The sequence below is a fragment of the Mustela lutreola genome, chromosome 1 (assembly GCF_030435805.1).
Source record: "Mustela lutreola isolate mMusLut2 chromosome 1, mMusLut2.pri, whole genome shotgun sequence".
NCBI classification, from domain to species: Eukaryota; Metazoa; Chordata; class Mammalia; order Carnivora; family Mustelidae; genus Mustela; species Mustela lutreola.
In genome coordinates, this window is record NC_081290.1 from 123,983,218 (window position 1) to 123,998,227 (window position 15,010).

General features: G+C 42.9%; 1 pseudogene; it reads right to left on the reverse strand.

Moving 5' to 3' along the window:
* The window catches only part of LOC131824901 (histo-blood group ABO system transferase-like), a 32,436-nt pseudogene extending 17,426 nt beyond the window's left edge, over positions 1 to 15,010 (reverse strand).

The window sequence follows — 15,010 nt, forward strand, 5'->3', positions numbered from 1 at the left end:
AGAGATGCAAAAATCCTCAACAAATTATTGGCAACATTAATTCAACAATACATCTGGAGAATCACACAACATGATCCAGTGGGATTTATTCCAGGGATGCAAGGATGATTCTGCATATGCACATCCACCAATAGCAAACATCACCTTAAACAAAACAAAAGATAAAAATCCTAGGATTCTTACAATAAATGCAGAAAGAACACTTGACAAGATTCAATATGCATTTATGGTAAAGACTCTAAACCATCTGGGTATTGATGGAACATACCTCAACCAAAGACCCTGTATGAAAATTCCACAATTGACATTATACTTGAGGGGGAAATGCTAAAAACTTTCCCACTACCAGAAAGAACAAGATAGAGATGCCCACTCTTTCCAGTTTCAATGATTATCATATCAAAAGCCCTAGCTGAACTATTTTAAAAAACAAACAAACAAACAAAGAGATATAAAATCTAAATAGGAAAAGAAAATGGTCACTATTTGCAGATAACATGATACTATATGTAGAAATCCCTAAAGAGTCCACAAAAAAAAAATAAATTTTCTTATTAACAAATAAATTTGAATACATCAGGATAAACAAATTCAGTAAAGCTGCAGGATACAAAGTCAATATATGGAGACATGTCACATCTCTTTTTTTTAAAGAATGTATTTATTTCACACCGAGAGAGACAGAGATAGAGAGAGACAGAGTACAAGCAGAAGAAGCAGCAGAGAGTCAGAGAAAATCAGACTCTCTGCTGAGCAGAGAGCCCAATGCCGGACTCATTCCCAGAACCCCAGTATCAAGACCTGACCTGAAGGCAGACACTTAACCAACGGAGCCACCCAAGTGTCCCAACTTGTATTTCTAAATTTCTATATACTGATGACAAACTTTCACAAAGAAAAAAAAATAATAAATGCCATTGACAATTGCATCAAGAAAAAAAAAAAACTAGGAATAAAAGTAACTAAGAATGAGAAAGATCTGCTATACTGCCACATGGTGGAAAAGGAAGGAAAAATATGTGCATGTTGGTGGGTGAATGTTATGGGCTAAAGATTTGGAAGATGACTCAAATAAATGGAAGCATATGTCATTCTCATTAACTAGAAGAGTTAATAATGTTAACATATCCACCATACCCAAGGCAATTTGGAGAAAGAAGAAGAGAGAGAGAGTCCAAGATGGCAGAGGAGTATGACACCTTTATTTCATCTGGCACAAAGAACTTAGCTAGAGAGCTATCACACCATTCTGAACACCTGTAAACTCAACCAGAGATCCAAGAAAAGAGTAACTGCAACTCTAGAAACAGAAAAGTAACCACTTTCCACAAGGTAGGAGGTACAAAAAAGTGAGTCTAAGCTGATAGGTGGGAAGATAAACCCTGGGGGGAGGGAGCCTCTGTCAGCCAGCTACTGCCAAGTGCTAGGGGCAGCAGAGCACAAAATTGGAAATTTTAGAAGTCTGCTCTGGTGAGGGATGTTGCTGTGGCAACTGGAACCCTCGATGGGACAGTGTGGTCTTGGGATCCTTGGGGTCCCAGGAAGACCAAGGGCACTTGAGGGCAGCAAATCTCCCAGGTATTGGATCAGGGAAGCCAGATGCAAAGAGTAATCCCAGGAGTAGACTCTAAGCTGGAGGTTGCCATAAACTGTGATTCACAGCACAGTCTGGCCACTGCTCTTTGAGAAGGGGCCCAAGAAGCTGAACAACTGGGGAGAGCCCCCTCCCACCAGGAGGAGTGGTGCCTGAGCATGCTGCAGGAGTCTGATGTGTTTGGAGATTCCAAACTGAATTTTGTGTCAGAGACAGAAATGCTTGGTCACAGGTCTGGTGAGCATGGAGTGTCAACAGAGACCAGGGAGACATAAAGGAATGACCACTTTTCTGTGAGAGAACACTGAGGAATGGGGCTCTGAGCTCTCAGCTCCAGGCCAGAGATAGGGAGACCACCATGTCCATTCTCATCCCAAAAGATTGGGATCATTCCCTGCATATTTTCAGACCACGATGCTTTGAAAATGAAACTCAGTCACAATAGGAAAGGTGGAAAGAAACCCAAATACATGGAGGCTAGAGAGCATCCTACTAAAAGAATGTATGTGTCAGCCAGTCAATTCAAAATGAATTTTTAAAATTCATGGAAACATAGGAGAATGAAAACACAGTCATTCAATATCTTTGGGATGCAGTAAAGGCAGTCCTAAAAGGGAAGTATACAGCACTACAAGCCTTTCTCAAGAACCAAGAAAGGTCTCAAATGCACAACCTAATCCTACACCTAAAGGAGTTGGAGAAAGTAGAAAAAGAAGAGAAATAATAAAGATTAGAAGAGAAACTAATGAAGTAGAAACCAAAAGAATAGTAGAACAAATCAACAAACCAGGAGCTGCTTCTTTGAAAGAATTAATAAGATTGATACACCCCTGGCCAGACTTCTCAAAAAGGTAACAGAAAGAACCCAAATCAATAAAATCATGAATCAAGAAGGAGTGATCACAGCCAACACCAAAGAAATACAATTATAAGAACATAGGATGGCAACTCTATGTCAACAAATCAGACAGTCTTGAAAAAATGGATGCATTCCCAGAAACATAGAAATGACCAAAACTGAACCGAGAAGAAAAGGAAACCTCAAGAGACTCATAATCAGCAACAAAATTGAACCAGTCATCAAAAATCCCCCAGGAAACAAGACACCAGGGCCAGAGGCTTCCCAGGGGAATCCCACCAAACATGTAAAGGAGCTTTAATACCTCTTCTTCTGAAACTTTTCCAAAAAATGGAACTGGAAGGAAAATTTCCAAACCCTTTTGATAAGGCCAGCATTACCTTGATCCCAAAACCAAAGACCCCAAAAGGAGAATTACGGACCACTATCCCTGATGAATATGGATGCAAAAATTCTCACCAACATACTAGCCAATAGGATCCAACAGCCCATTAAAAGGATGATATACCACAACCAAATCGAATTTATTCCTGTGCTGCAAGAGTGGTTTGACAACTGCAAACCAATCAATGGAATCCACTATATTAATGGAAGAAAGAACAAGAACCATAGGATCCTCTCAATAGCTGCAGAAAAAGCATTTGACAAATAAATGTATCTCTTCTTGATCAAAACTTTTCACCGCGGAGGGATAGAGGGTACATACCTCCACATCATGAAGGCCACTTATGGGAAAACCACAGAAAATATAATTCCCAATGGGGAAAAACTGAGAGCTTTTCCCTTCAGGTCAAAAACATGACAGGGATGCCCATTCTCATCACTACTGTTCAACAAAATACAGAATTCCTAGCCTCAGCCATCAGACAACAAAAAGAAATAAAAGGCTTCCAAATCAGTAAAGAAAAAGTCAAACTCTGAACCTTTGCATGCAATAGGGTAATTTCTGTGGAAAACCCAAAATTCTCCACCTCAAAATTGCTAGAACTGAAAGAGAGATTAAGGATCTCTTAATGTATATTTGTATAATTGTACCCAAAACCATAGGATACTTAGGAATCTACCTAACCAAAGAGGCAAAGGATCTGTACTCAGAAACCCATACCATAGTCATGAAAGAAAAGGAGGAAGACAAAAAGAAATGGAAAAACATTCCATGATCATGGATTGGAAGAACAAATATTGTGAAAATGTCTATGCTGCCCAGAGCAATCCACATATTCAATGCGTACCCTATCAAAATACCATCCACATTTTTCACAGAACTGGGATAAATAATCCCCAAATTTGTATGCAAGTAGAAAAGACACCGAATAGCCAAAGGGATGCTGAAAAGGAAAACCAAAGCTAGTGGCAACGCAATTGCAGACTTCAAGCTCTATTTCAAAGCTGTGATCATCAAGACAGTACAGCACTGATGGGGCGCCTGAGTGGCTCAGTGGGTTAAGCCTCTGCCTTCAGCTCAGGTTATGATCTCAGGGTCCTGGGATGGAGCCCCGCCTCGGGCTCTCAGCTCAGTGGGGAGCCTGCTTCTCTCTCTGCCTCTCTGCCTACTTGTGATTTCTGTCAAATAAATAAAAAAAATCTTAAAAAAAAAAAACAGTACAGCACTGGTACAAAAATAAATAAATCAATGGACCCATAAATCAATGGACCCATAAATCAATGGAACAGAAATGGACACTCAACTCTAGGGTCAATTAATCTTCCTCAAGGCAGGAAAGAATACCCAGTGGCAGGTGGGGAGGGGCTCTCTTCAACAAATGGTGCTGGAAACATGGGACAACCATATGCAGAATAATGAAACTGGACCATAGCCTTATACGATATACAAAAAATAGACTCCAAATGGATGAAAGACCTCAATGTGAGACAGGAATTCATCCAAATCCTTGAGGAGAACAGAGGCAGCAACCTCTTTGACATTAGCCACAGCAACTTTTTGCTAGATATGTCCCCAAAGGCGAGGGAAACAAAAGCAAAAATGAACTGTAGGGATTTCATCAAGATAGCAAACTTTTACACAGCAAAGGAAAGAGTCAGCAAAATCAAAAGACAACAAACAGAATGAGAGAAGATACTCTCAAATGACATATCAGATAAAGGCTAGTATCCAAAATCTAGAAAGAACTTACCAAATTCAACACCTGCAGGATAAAATAATCCAATCAAGAAATAGGCCAAAGACATGAACAGACATTTCTCCAATAAGACATCCAAATGGACAACAGACACATAAAAACTGCTCAACATCCCTTGACATTAGGAAAATAAAAATTAAATCCATAATGAGATACCACCTCACACTAGTCAAAATGGCTAAAATGAATGTTGTCAGAAACAGCAGTTGTTCATGAGGATGTGGAGAAAGGGGAATACTTTTATACTGTTGGTAGGAATGCAAGCTGGTGAAGCCACCCTGGAAAACAGTGTGATGTTTGCTCAAGAAGTTGAAAATAGAGCTATGCTACAACCCTACAATTGCACTTCTGGGTTTTTACCCCAAAGATACAAATGTAGTGATCTGATGGGGCACCTGTACCCCAATGTCTATAGCAGCAATGCCCACAAGAGCCATAGTATGCAGCGAACAGACATCCATCGACAGATGCAAGGATAAATATGGATATATCCGCCATTGAATATTATGCAACCAGCAAAAAATAAAATCTTGCCATTTGCAATGACATGGATAGAACTAGAGAGTATTATGCTAAATGAAATAAGTCAATCAGAGAAGGACAATTATCATATGATCTCACTGATATGTGGAATTTAAGAAACAAGACAGAGGATCATAGGAGAAGAGGGGGAAAAAAAAGGAAGGAGGACGGGGTGCCTGGGTGGCTCAGTGGGTTAAAGCCTCTGCCTTCGGCTCAGGTCATGATCCCAGGGTCCTGGGATTGAGCCCTGCATCGGGCTCTCTGCTCTGCAGGGAAGCCTGCTTCCTCCTCTCTCTGTCTCTCTCTGCCTGCCTCTCTGCCTACTTGGGGTCTCTGTCTGTCAAGTAAATAAATAAAATCTTTTAAAAAAAAAAAAAGGGAAGGAGGACAAAACCAGAGAGGGAATCAAAGCAAAAGAGACAATCTCAAGAAACACATTGAGGGTTTCAAAAATTTTACTTATTTATTTGACAGAGAGATCACAAGTAGGCAGAGAGGCAGGCAGAGAGAGTGGGGGAAGCAGGCTCCCTGCTGAGCAGAGAGCCCGATGCAGGGCTCAATCCCAGGAACCTGAGATCATGACCTGAGCTGAAGGCAGATGCCCAACCCACTGAGCCACCCAGGCACCCCACAAACTGGGGGTTTCTAAAGGAGAGGAAGGTGAGGGAATGGGGTGGCTGGGTGATAGGCATGGGGAGGATATGTGCTGTTGTGACCACTGTGTGCTGTGTAAAACAGAAGGATCTCAAATCTGTACCCCTGAAACAAATAACACATTATATGATCATAATAAAAAGAAGTGAAAGAAAAACATTTAGAATACAAATGTAAACTAAGTGAAAATGAATAATCTCATTGATAAGAAAGAAGAAAGAAAAAAAGAGCAAGCAAGCAAGCAAACAAGCAACTAAGCGACCTGGAGTAACCACACTCCGATTTCAAGCTGATGACAAAGCTGTTGTCATCAAAACAGTATGGTACTGGCAAAAAAACAGACACTCAGGTCAATGGAACACAACAGGAAGCTCAAAAACTGATAATGATACTATTTTTGGCAAAGATTACTCATTCTTATATTAAAGGTATGTTTAAACTTAGCTCTTATAGGATTATTAACTCTGAATGGGAATTAATAATACTTATGTCCTGTACCAACGTTTGCTTCCAATAAATGCATTTTTTAAAAAAGATTTTATTTATTTATTTGACAGACAGAGAGCACAAGTCAGCAGAGAGGCAGGCAGAGAGATACGAGGAAGCAGGCTCCCCGCCGAGCAGAGAGCCCGATATGGGGCTCAATCCCAGGACACTGGGATCATGACCTGAGCCGAAGGCAGAGACTTTAACCCACTGAGCCACCCAGGTGCCCCAATAAATGCGATTTTAAAATCAGCTATTTTATATACATATATATTATAAAATAAGGACGATTTAGAATCCACACTTTTGGGAAAAATTAAATGCAGTTTAATAAACTTACCACAGAAAAAGAATATAGATATCCATCATCACAACTGAGAACATCACAAAAGAAGTCAATCAGACACAATATGGTATCTGATGAAAGAATATAATACTACTTAAGTAGTTTTGCCCAAATATTCAACATGTTGAAAGCTATAGATCCTGGTACTCATTTACAAAAACACAGTTTTCAGACTTAATTCCTAACAAAGAGTATGAAGATGTTGCCAATGAAGTCCACAATGCATATGACTGACAGGAAAAATATTTTCCCAACAAATAAATGGTAAGACCGGAAGGAAGGAAGGAAGGAAAAAAAGAAGGAAAGAAAGAAAGAAAGAGAGAGAGAGAAAGAAAGGGAGGGAAGGAGGGAGAGAGGAAGGAAGGAAGGAAGAAAGGAAAGGAGAAAGAAAGAAACTCAGAAACTAACCCACACACATGTATGGTCTTAACTTATGACAGCAACAGAAAATATACAATGGGGAAAGGACTGTCTCTTCTGTGAATGGTACTGGAGAAACTGGACACTAAATGCAGAAGAATGTGACTTTCTTACACCATACATACAAATTATGAATGGATGAATGACTTGAACATAAGAATTAAATCCATAAACCTCCAAGAAGAAAACACAGGTAGTAAGTTTCTCAATATTGGTTTTGGGAAAGTGTCTTTTACATCAGACACAAAAAGCAAAGGCAACAAAAACAAAAATAAACAAGTGGAAGGACATCAAACTGAAATTTCTCCATGACAAAGAAACCATCAAACCCTAAAAGGCAACCTCCCCAATGAGAAAATATATCTGCACATCCTATGTGTGATAAGAGGCTAATATCCAAAATACACAAAACACTCCTTCAAATCCAAACCAAAACTGAATAAAAACTTGGGAGACTATGTGAATAGATACTTTCCAAAGATGGCATACAGGTGGGCACCAGACACAGAAAAAGTTGTTCAACATCATTAATTGTCATCAGGAAAACATAAGTCAGAAGCGCAATCAGCTATCACCTCACAACTGAGGGAATGGCAATCATACCAGAGACAGATACCAGGTGTGGTCAAGGGTGTGTACACAAAGGGACCCTGTGCACTGTTGGTGGGAATGGAAATTGGTGTGGCCACTGTGACAGATGCTGCAGAGGTTCTGGGGAAAAAACAAACACAACTACCACATGACCCAGTAATTGCTCTACTGAGTATTTCTTTGGAGAACACTAAAACACTCCCTCCAAAAGAGAGATGCACTCTCATGTTCACTGCAGCATTATTTATAATAACCAGACATGGAAACATTGACCTTGAGAGCATTATGATCAGTCACTCAGACACAGAAAGAAAAACACCAGAGGGTCTCATGGACATTCAACATGAAATCCAAAAAGTACTGAATGCACATTTACTGACAACAGATTGGTGGTTGCCAGATTCAGAGAAGGGGGGAAAGGGGTGAAGGTGATCCAAGGTACCATGTTTGAGTAATAAAATCTGCAAGTCATGGAATGTTCTGTGCAGCATAGATATAAAAGCCAACCCTGCAGGATGGGGTACAGACTTCCTTGCTACTTGAATGTACAGTGTCCTAGGAAACCTTGCACAGCAGAAATGGTGTACACTGAAAAGGGAATGACCATTCATTTCTATAGAAAAATGAGTGAACATGCTCAGACATGAAAAGTTCCTTCTCCTTGGCTCTTCTTAGGCCTCAGGACACAACATCCTAACGGATACCCAAAATAAATGGAGATAAAGCACAGCAGATGCTCATAGACAAAATTCAAAGTGCTGGTGGCTAGATGAGGAGACCAATGCCCATGAAGGAGCTGGTTGGGTACACACCACCTCTGTAGTGATTCCCCACAAAACAGATGGTGAATGTGATGCCCACTTTTTGACTTTTTCATAAGAGGGAAATCCTCTTCAGGTTTCTTCCTGCTACTAGAGCTGGGTAATAACATACATCTTTTCAAAAAGCCAAGTGTCTTACCATGAACTTTGAGAAAAGTGTGAAGACTTGTACTTGAAAGTTGCTGAGGGGGCAGAAGTTCAAAATTCTCCCAGACACAAACATCAGCATGTCCACTGTGAAAGGCAACTTCGTCAGCAGGTAGAACATGAAACACCTTCTACCCCCGGAAACCTCCTCCTTTGCCTCACTGGGGACAACCCACAGAAGCTGGGGGTTACCTCAATTCCTCCTTTCTCCCATTCCCAATATCTAACCCATTGGCAAATCCTGTGAGTTCCATCTTTGACAGGTACCCAGAATAGGATTCCCCCCTCCTTCCAAGGCCACCTGTCTGGTCACACTGGAGACCATCTCTTGCCCAAGTTCCTGGAAAGTCTTCATCATTGTCCTCTCTTGGCCATCCTCAACACTTTGGCATCTGTTCTTAACACTGTAGCCAGGATAGCCCAGTGAAACAGGGTCCCATGGGGTCACAGCCCTGCAATGGCTCTCTGTAACCCTACTGTCACCTCCCTGAGGTCATGTCCTAAACTGTCTACTGTAGCCAGAGGGCCTTCCTGCTGCTCCTGGATATATCTGGTATGCTTCTGCCCAGGACCTTTGCATATGATTTCCCTTCCATTTAGAAGGTTCTTGATGTGACATCACTCACATTCTTTCAAAGCTAACTTAAGCTTCACCTTCCTAGTAAAGTCCCACCTGGACCCTTCATGAATAACAAGTACAACTGCCACTTCCCCATCAGCACCACAGCCCTATCTCATGCTTTCTATCTCCAGAGCAATTATCACAGTCACCAATCTATTTCAGCAAGGGAGAAATGGAGGCTTACTTGGGTGGTTTAACCACAAACTCCCTCTGATTTCCCAGACCAGAGCCCTGAGGGAAAATGTGATCAGAGCTCTTCCACAACCAGGATGCCCGGGACAATGGGTCCACCCACAGAACCCTGAAGACCATCAGGGAAATGAGTCATAAGAGGAAACCACTTGCACATGAAACCTGAAAACACCTTCCTCAATTCCAGGTGAGCACACACACTTCCTACCTTTGCCTGATGTGCTCATCTGAGAAAGCTGAGCAGAGAATCATCCCAGGGTCAAAATCTCCCTCTGACCAAAGAAGGGATGCCCGGGAAACAGACATTTCTCCTCCCTGCACCAGCCACCTGGGATAGGCATCTGGCATCTTCCTGGGGTGGGCCAGAATGGTGCACCTGTCCCTCTTTCCTGGGATGTCATCACAAACCAGGCTTTGCTGCGATATTTCAGGAAGGAGCCTGCAGCAGCAGCAGCAGGACTCCCAGGTTTGGCCTCAGTCTCACACTGCAGGCCCCATGTGGAACTAGAGCTTCAAGGAGACTGCTTGAACCTAATGGCAGCAGCTGAGATTTCAATTCCAAATGAAAAGCGCCCTCTTCCACACAACACAGGAAAGTGGAGGATTTCTCAGGGGTGTGGCTCTGGAAGAATTGCTTCTCCTGGCTGAATTCAAAAACACCAGGCAGAGGACGCCTGTGGTGCCTCATCTGAAGAAGCAAGGGGCACACTAAGCAAGAATCCATAATGCTGCCTGTTGGGCTGCTTCCCACCAAGCCCTCTGCTGAGAGGCGGGCTTGAGAATACAACAAGAAGCAAGTTTTGTATCACAGGGACAGCAGAAGAGTTGGCCAGGGAGCAGAGCACTGTCCCTTGAGCAAGCTGACCTGTGCATCAAGAGTGATGGCCCACTGCCATTGCCTCACAGTCTCCCAGCTATCTGATCTGACTACCCTGCCAGGCTCACACCTGATGACACAGTGAATCCTAAGATCCAGAGACTGCTTTCCACCCCAGCTCAAAGCTACTCACAGAGAAGCAAACTCCAGTCTCAGAAACATGTTCATCATTAGCTCTGGAATTCTCTGGGTTTGTCTAAACTGGCCCACCCAGGCGTCCCTTCCAAATCATTCCTCCAGTGTCCTAGGGTTTCAAGCCACCTTGGAGCCACCTGCCCTTCAAAAGTCAGGAAGGGGTCTATTTAGGCAGAGCAGCCAAGTGACTCTGTGCAGGAAACTCAGACAACATCATGCCTGAACACCAACGCTCCCAAGTCCAAGCTTCAAACCCTCACTCCCTGGGCATGGAGCACCACATCAGCATGAACACTGCTCTTTTAAATTTCTTGTTTCCCATTCTTTATAATAAGAAGCCAAGCTCCAGTCACCACTCTATTTTTTCTTCAGAAAAGTAAGGAAAAAGACAGAATAAAACACTACATGTGCACAGCACACTTCTATTCAAATAGAGTTCCTTGTTCTTTCTCATATGGGCAGCCCGACATTACCCATATTAATGAGAGATACCACAAGCTCAGTCCTCATATATATATTGGACCTTATATTTTTCCTTTTGATATTGGTATCCCAAAGTGAATGTCTACATTGCTTTCTTAAAATAACAAGAATAATAATGGCATGGTCACATAAAGGTCTGGATCTCCATAACCAGGTGACATGGCTCTGGTTTGGATAAGGATGAAGACAAAACCTCCTCCCATGAAGCAAAGCCCACAGCTTTCGGGACCCTGACACACCTCATGGGTGAAGAGCTCCTTTGCTCCATGGAGTTGTCTGAGTGCAAAGAATACAAGCACCCTCCAGGGTTCATTCTGTTTTCTTCCTAAATTTCCCAGTTGTAAGTGTTTTACCAGGTCAGGTTTCAGAGCCCAGGATGGGCCACCAGGTGAGCAGCAATCACTCCCCACCCCACTGCCAAGGAAGGCTAACAGGGGTTTGTGTTCCATTGGGAACAAAATGAGCCACTCCCCAGGTTCCTAAACAATGTACACTCCTCCTTCGTTACTCCCCCTCACAAAGGGCACTGCACCATGTTACAGCTCTGAGGCTGTGCTTAAAAAAAAAAAAGAAATCCTTTAAAAAAAAAAAACATTTTATTTATTTGTTTGACAGCAGGAGAGGGAGCACAAGCAAGGGGAGTGGGAATGGGAGAGGGAAAACCTGGCTTCCCGCCAAGCAGGGATCCCAATGCGTAGTTCAATCCCAGACCCTGGGATCATGACCTGAGCCAAAGGCAGATGCTGAAAACACAGTCACCCAGGTGCCCTTTAAAAATAATTTTGAAGGGGCACCTGGGTGGCTAAGTGGGTTAAAGCCTCTGCTTTCGGCTCAAGTCATGGTCCCAGGGTCCTGGGATTGAGCCCCACATCGGGCTCTCTGCTCAGGGAGTCTGCTTCCCTTCCTCTCTCTCTGTCTGCCTCTCTGCCTACTTGTGATCTCTGTCTGTCAAATAATTTTTTTAAATAAAAAATAATAATAATTTTGAATATCAGAAAATGGTTCACAGAAGAGAAAAATATGAACCCCCACAAAGGATTCTTTGACTATTTCAGAAAGCTGTTTTCCCTTTGTTTAATTAAAACAGGAAAAAGAAACACACAGATGCCCCTTCCACTAGCAGGTCTGATCCACTTCAGTGACTGGAAGAAAAGCAGAAAATAAAAGAGGAACAGATGTTCTGATGACCTGTCATTTCCACCATCTAACTTTTGAAACTTCACCCACACACGAAGAATGAAGCACAAACCAACATCTTGGACTAGTAACATGGACAAGTCTGAATTAGAGTGACAGGGAGAGACGATGAGGTCATGTGTGTTGGCTGAGGCTGGTGGCACAGAAGAAGGTGCTCTGCCAACTCCCCACCTGTGCTTTACCTGTCCTCAGCCAGGAATATGCTTACAGCCCTGACCTGTCACAACTGCCACACAGAGGACACACAGCCACCCCGGAGCCAGCCCTGCTCACTCATTCCTGCAGAATGCATTCCGCTCTTCTCCAGAACCCATCAGCTCTACCCAGACTTGGAACTCCCCTATCTGCTGCAAAGCTCCAAGATCCTCCCCCCACTTCTTCCAAATTACCCTGACCCAGGTCTTTCATGAGAAAGGGAGAAGGCTACCTCCTAAATGGTTAACACTTCTATTCCTCTTCTGTCATATTTCTCTCCATTTAACTTTCTGCCTGGGCAAACAGAAAGTAACATATCAATGGATCATGAATATGCTCTGAGAGCTGAATCTTTCATTGCAGCTTTCCGAGGACTCCTTATGCAGTAAGACACTAGCGTATCCTACATCACTGTGTTTGAAAACTATCATCTACACAATAGGAGAGTGAAAAATCACTCTATTTTTGCCTCACTCTTCTTGAAACAGAACATTTTTCTTTTCTTCATTGACAAATTCCAGTTAGTTTCCATGCGGTGTTAATTCCTTTGCTTCAGGGGTAGGATTTCATGATTCCTCACCTGCATAGAATAGTGAGAGCTCATCACAAGTGCCCTCCCTAATAGCCAGCACCCATTCAACCCTACCCCCAACACACCTGCCTGCTAGCAACCCTCGTTTGTGCTCTGAGGTTGTGTCTGTTTTCTTACTTGCCTATCTTCCTCCCCCCGCCACTATATTCATCCATATTCTTTCTGAAATGCCAGAGTAGCGAAGTCAGTGGGTATTTGTCTTTCCTTACAGAATTTGTTTAACTTAATCCACTCTGGATGCATCTGCATCCTTGCAGATGGTAAGAATTCATTCTTTGTGAAGCTGGGTCCTACTCCATTGTATATCTATCTCCCATATCTTCTTCCTCCACTCATCAGTGAACAGATGCTAGGGCTTCCTTCATAGTTTTGATATGGTTGATAATGCTGCTATAAACATCGCGGTGCTTGGACCCCCCTGAATGTGCATTTTTGTGTCCTTTGGGTAAATACCTAAGAATGCAATTGCTGGATCCTAGGGTTGTTCAATTCTTAGCTTTTGGAGGAACCACGATACTCTGTTCCAGAGTGGTTGTAGCAGCCTGCATGCCCACCAACAGTGCAGGAGGGTTCTGCATTAAGCAGAACATTACCTGCCAGCAATTTCCTAAGGAGGAAATGGAAAACCTGGGGGATAACCTGATTCACCAGCATCAGGCAAGTAGTTCCAGAAATTCACCCAGGGTTCCTGAGGCCAAGCCCGTTGAAGCCACCAGCATGCCTCTATCTCCTTCTGACTTCACCACCAATGAAATTACAGAGAAAATATGGCATATCCAACTATCTAGATGATCCATTTAGTGAAACTAGAAAGTCAAGCTTCACTTTTAAATCGTCAAAGACTCCCTGGAATCATTTTAACTTTTGTCTCTGGTATCATTGTAACTCTTTGGATGAAAAGACTAATCAGTTAGGAAACTTCACCTTTGACAAATGATAAGACATCATCCAAGTCTCTATCTGACCTCAAAAAGCCACCTAACTCTAGATGCTGGCCACTCCATCACAACCTATGCCCAATGGAATAAACACTGTTAGATGAAGGAACACATTCTATGTTAAAAATACACAATAGTCAATCTCATCTTCCCTTTCCAATCAAAGTGATTTCCTAGGAAAGAGATGTTCCACATACCTTCATAAACCAGAAATGAGCAGATAAAATGGGATCCCCTGTAAAGTTCTCTCTGCAGGGAAAATCAGGAACTCTTGCACCCACTCTAGATTGCTGACAGCTACTTCAGTTTGACTTTGTGGCTCCACTAGAGACAAGAGAAAATCCCAGGAGGTTTGGGGTGAAAGAGAAGTTTTACCTCCCATCTTGACATGGATATGACATTGCATCCAATGTACCTGCTGCTTTCTCTGAATGTTGATGTCCTGTGACAAGCTGCATGACTGACTCAGATGCTGATGTTTAAAACTTTGGGTCTCATGAAGCCAGAGTGGAGAAGTGTTGTCAGGTGGGGATAAGAAGGTACCTCTGACCTAAGGCTTGAACACCTGCTCCAGTTCCTTGAGAAGGGGAGACACATGCTTGTTTCTTAAGTAGTAATTAGTTTCATTCTAAAGTTGACCAATGCCATTATGCTTTTTTTTTTTTTTTTTTTTTGGAGTAGTGAAGCTACTCTCCCAAAAACACACTCAACTCATCTGTTCCAAATGCAACATGAGTCAGGACTGGTTTCCTCCAGGCTCCAGACCCTCATCTGGAGGCCCCTCCTACCCCATCGTGACAACTCATTACCACCAAACTCAGGGACATGGGGCACAATGCTGAGTTGGTGGATGGCTCTAGCTCACTCCTGAACTTGGGGAAACAGGATATAAAGCTCACCACTGCCTCCTAGAGAAACAAGCTCCAGCGCATTACCTCTCAGGGTCTCTCACCAGCACCTCACCACTGCCCTCAGTGTGAACAAGCTGTACGGAATCATCTTTGACCATCTTTTGCACTGCAGCTCGCCACTGCCTCCAGTGGTGGCAAGCAGCATTGCCATGCCTTCCAGTGACTATCTGTAGCTCACCACTCCCTCCAGTAACACCAACCTGCACTGTCAGACCTTCCAGCGTCCTGCAGTGCAGCTTGCAACATCCTCCACTGGTCTCAAGCCACACTGGCATGTCTTCCACCAT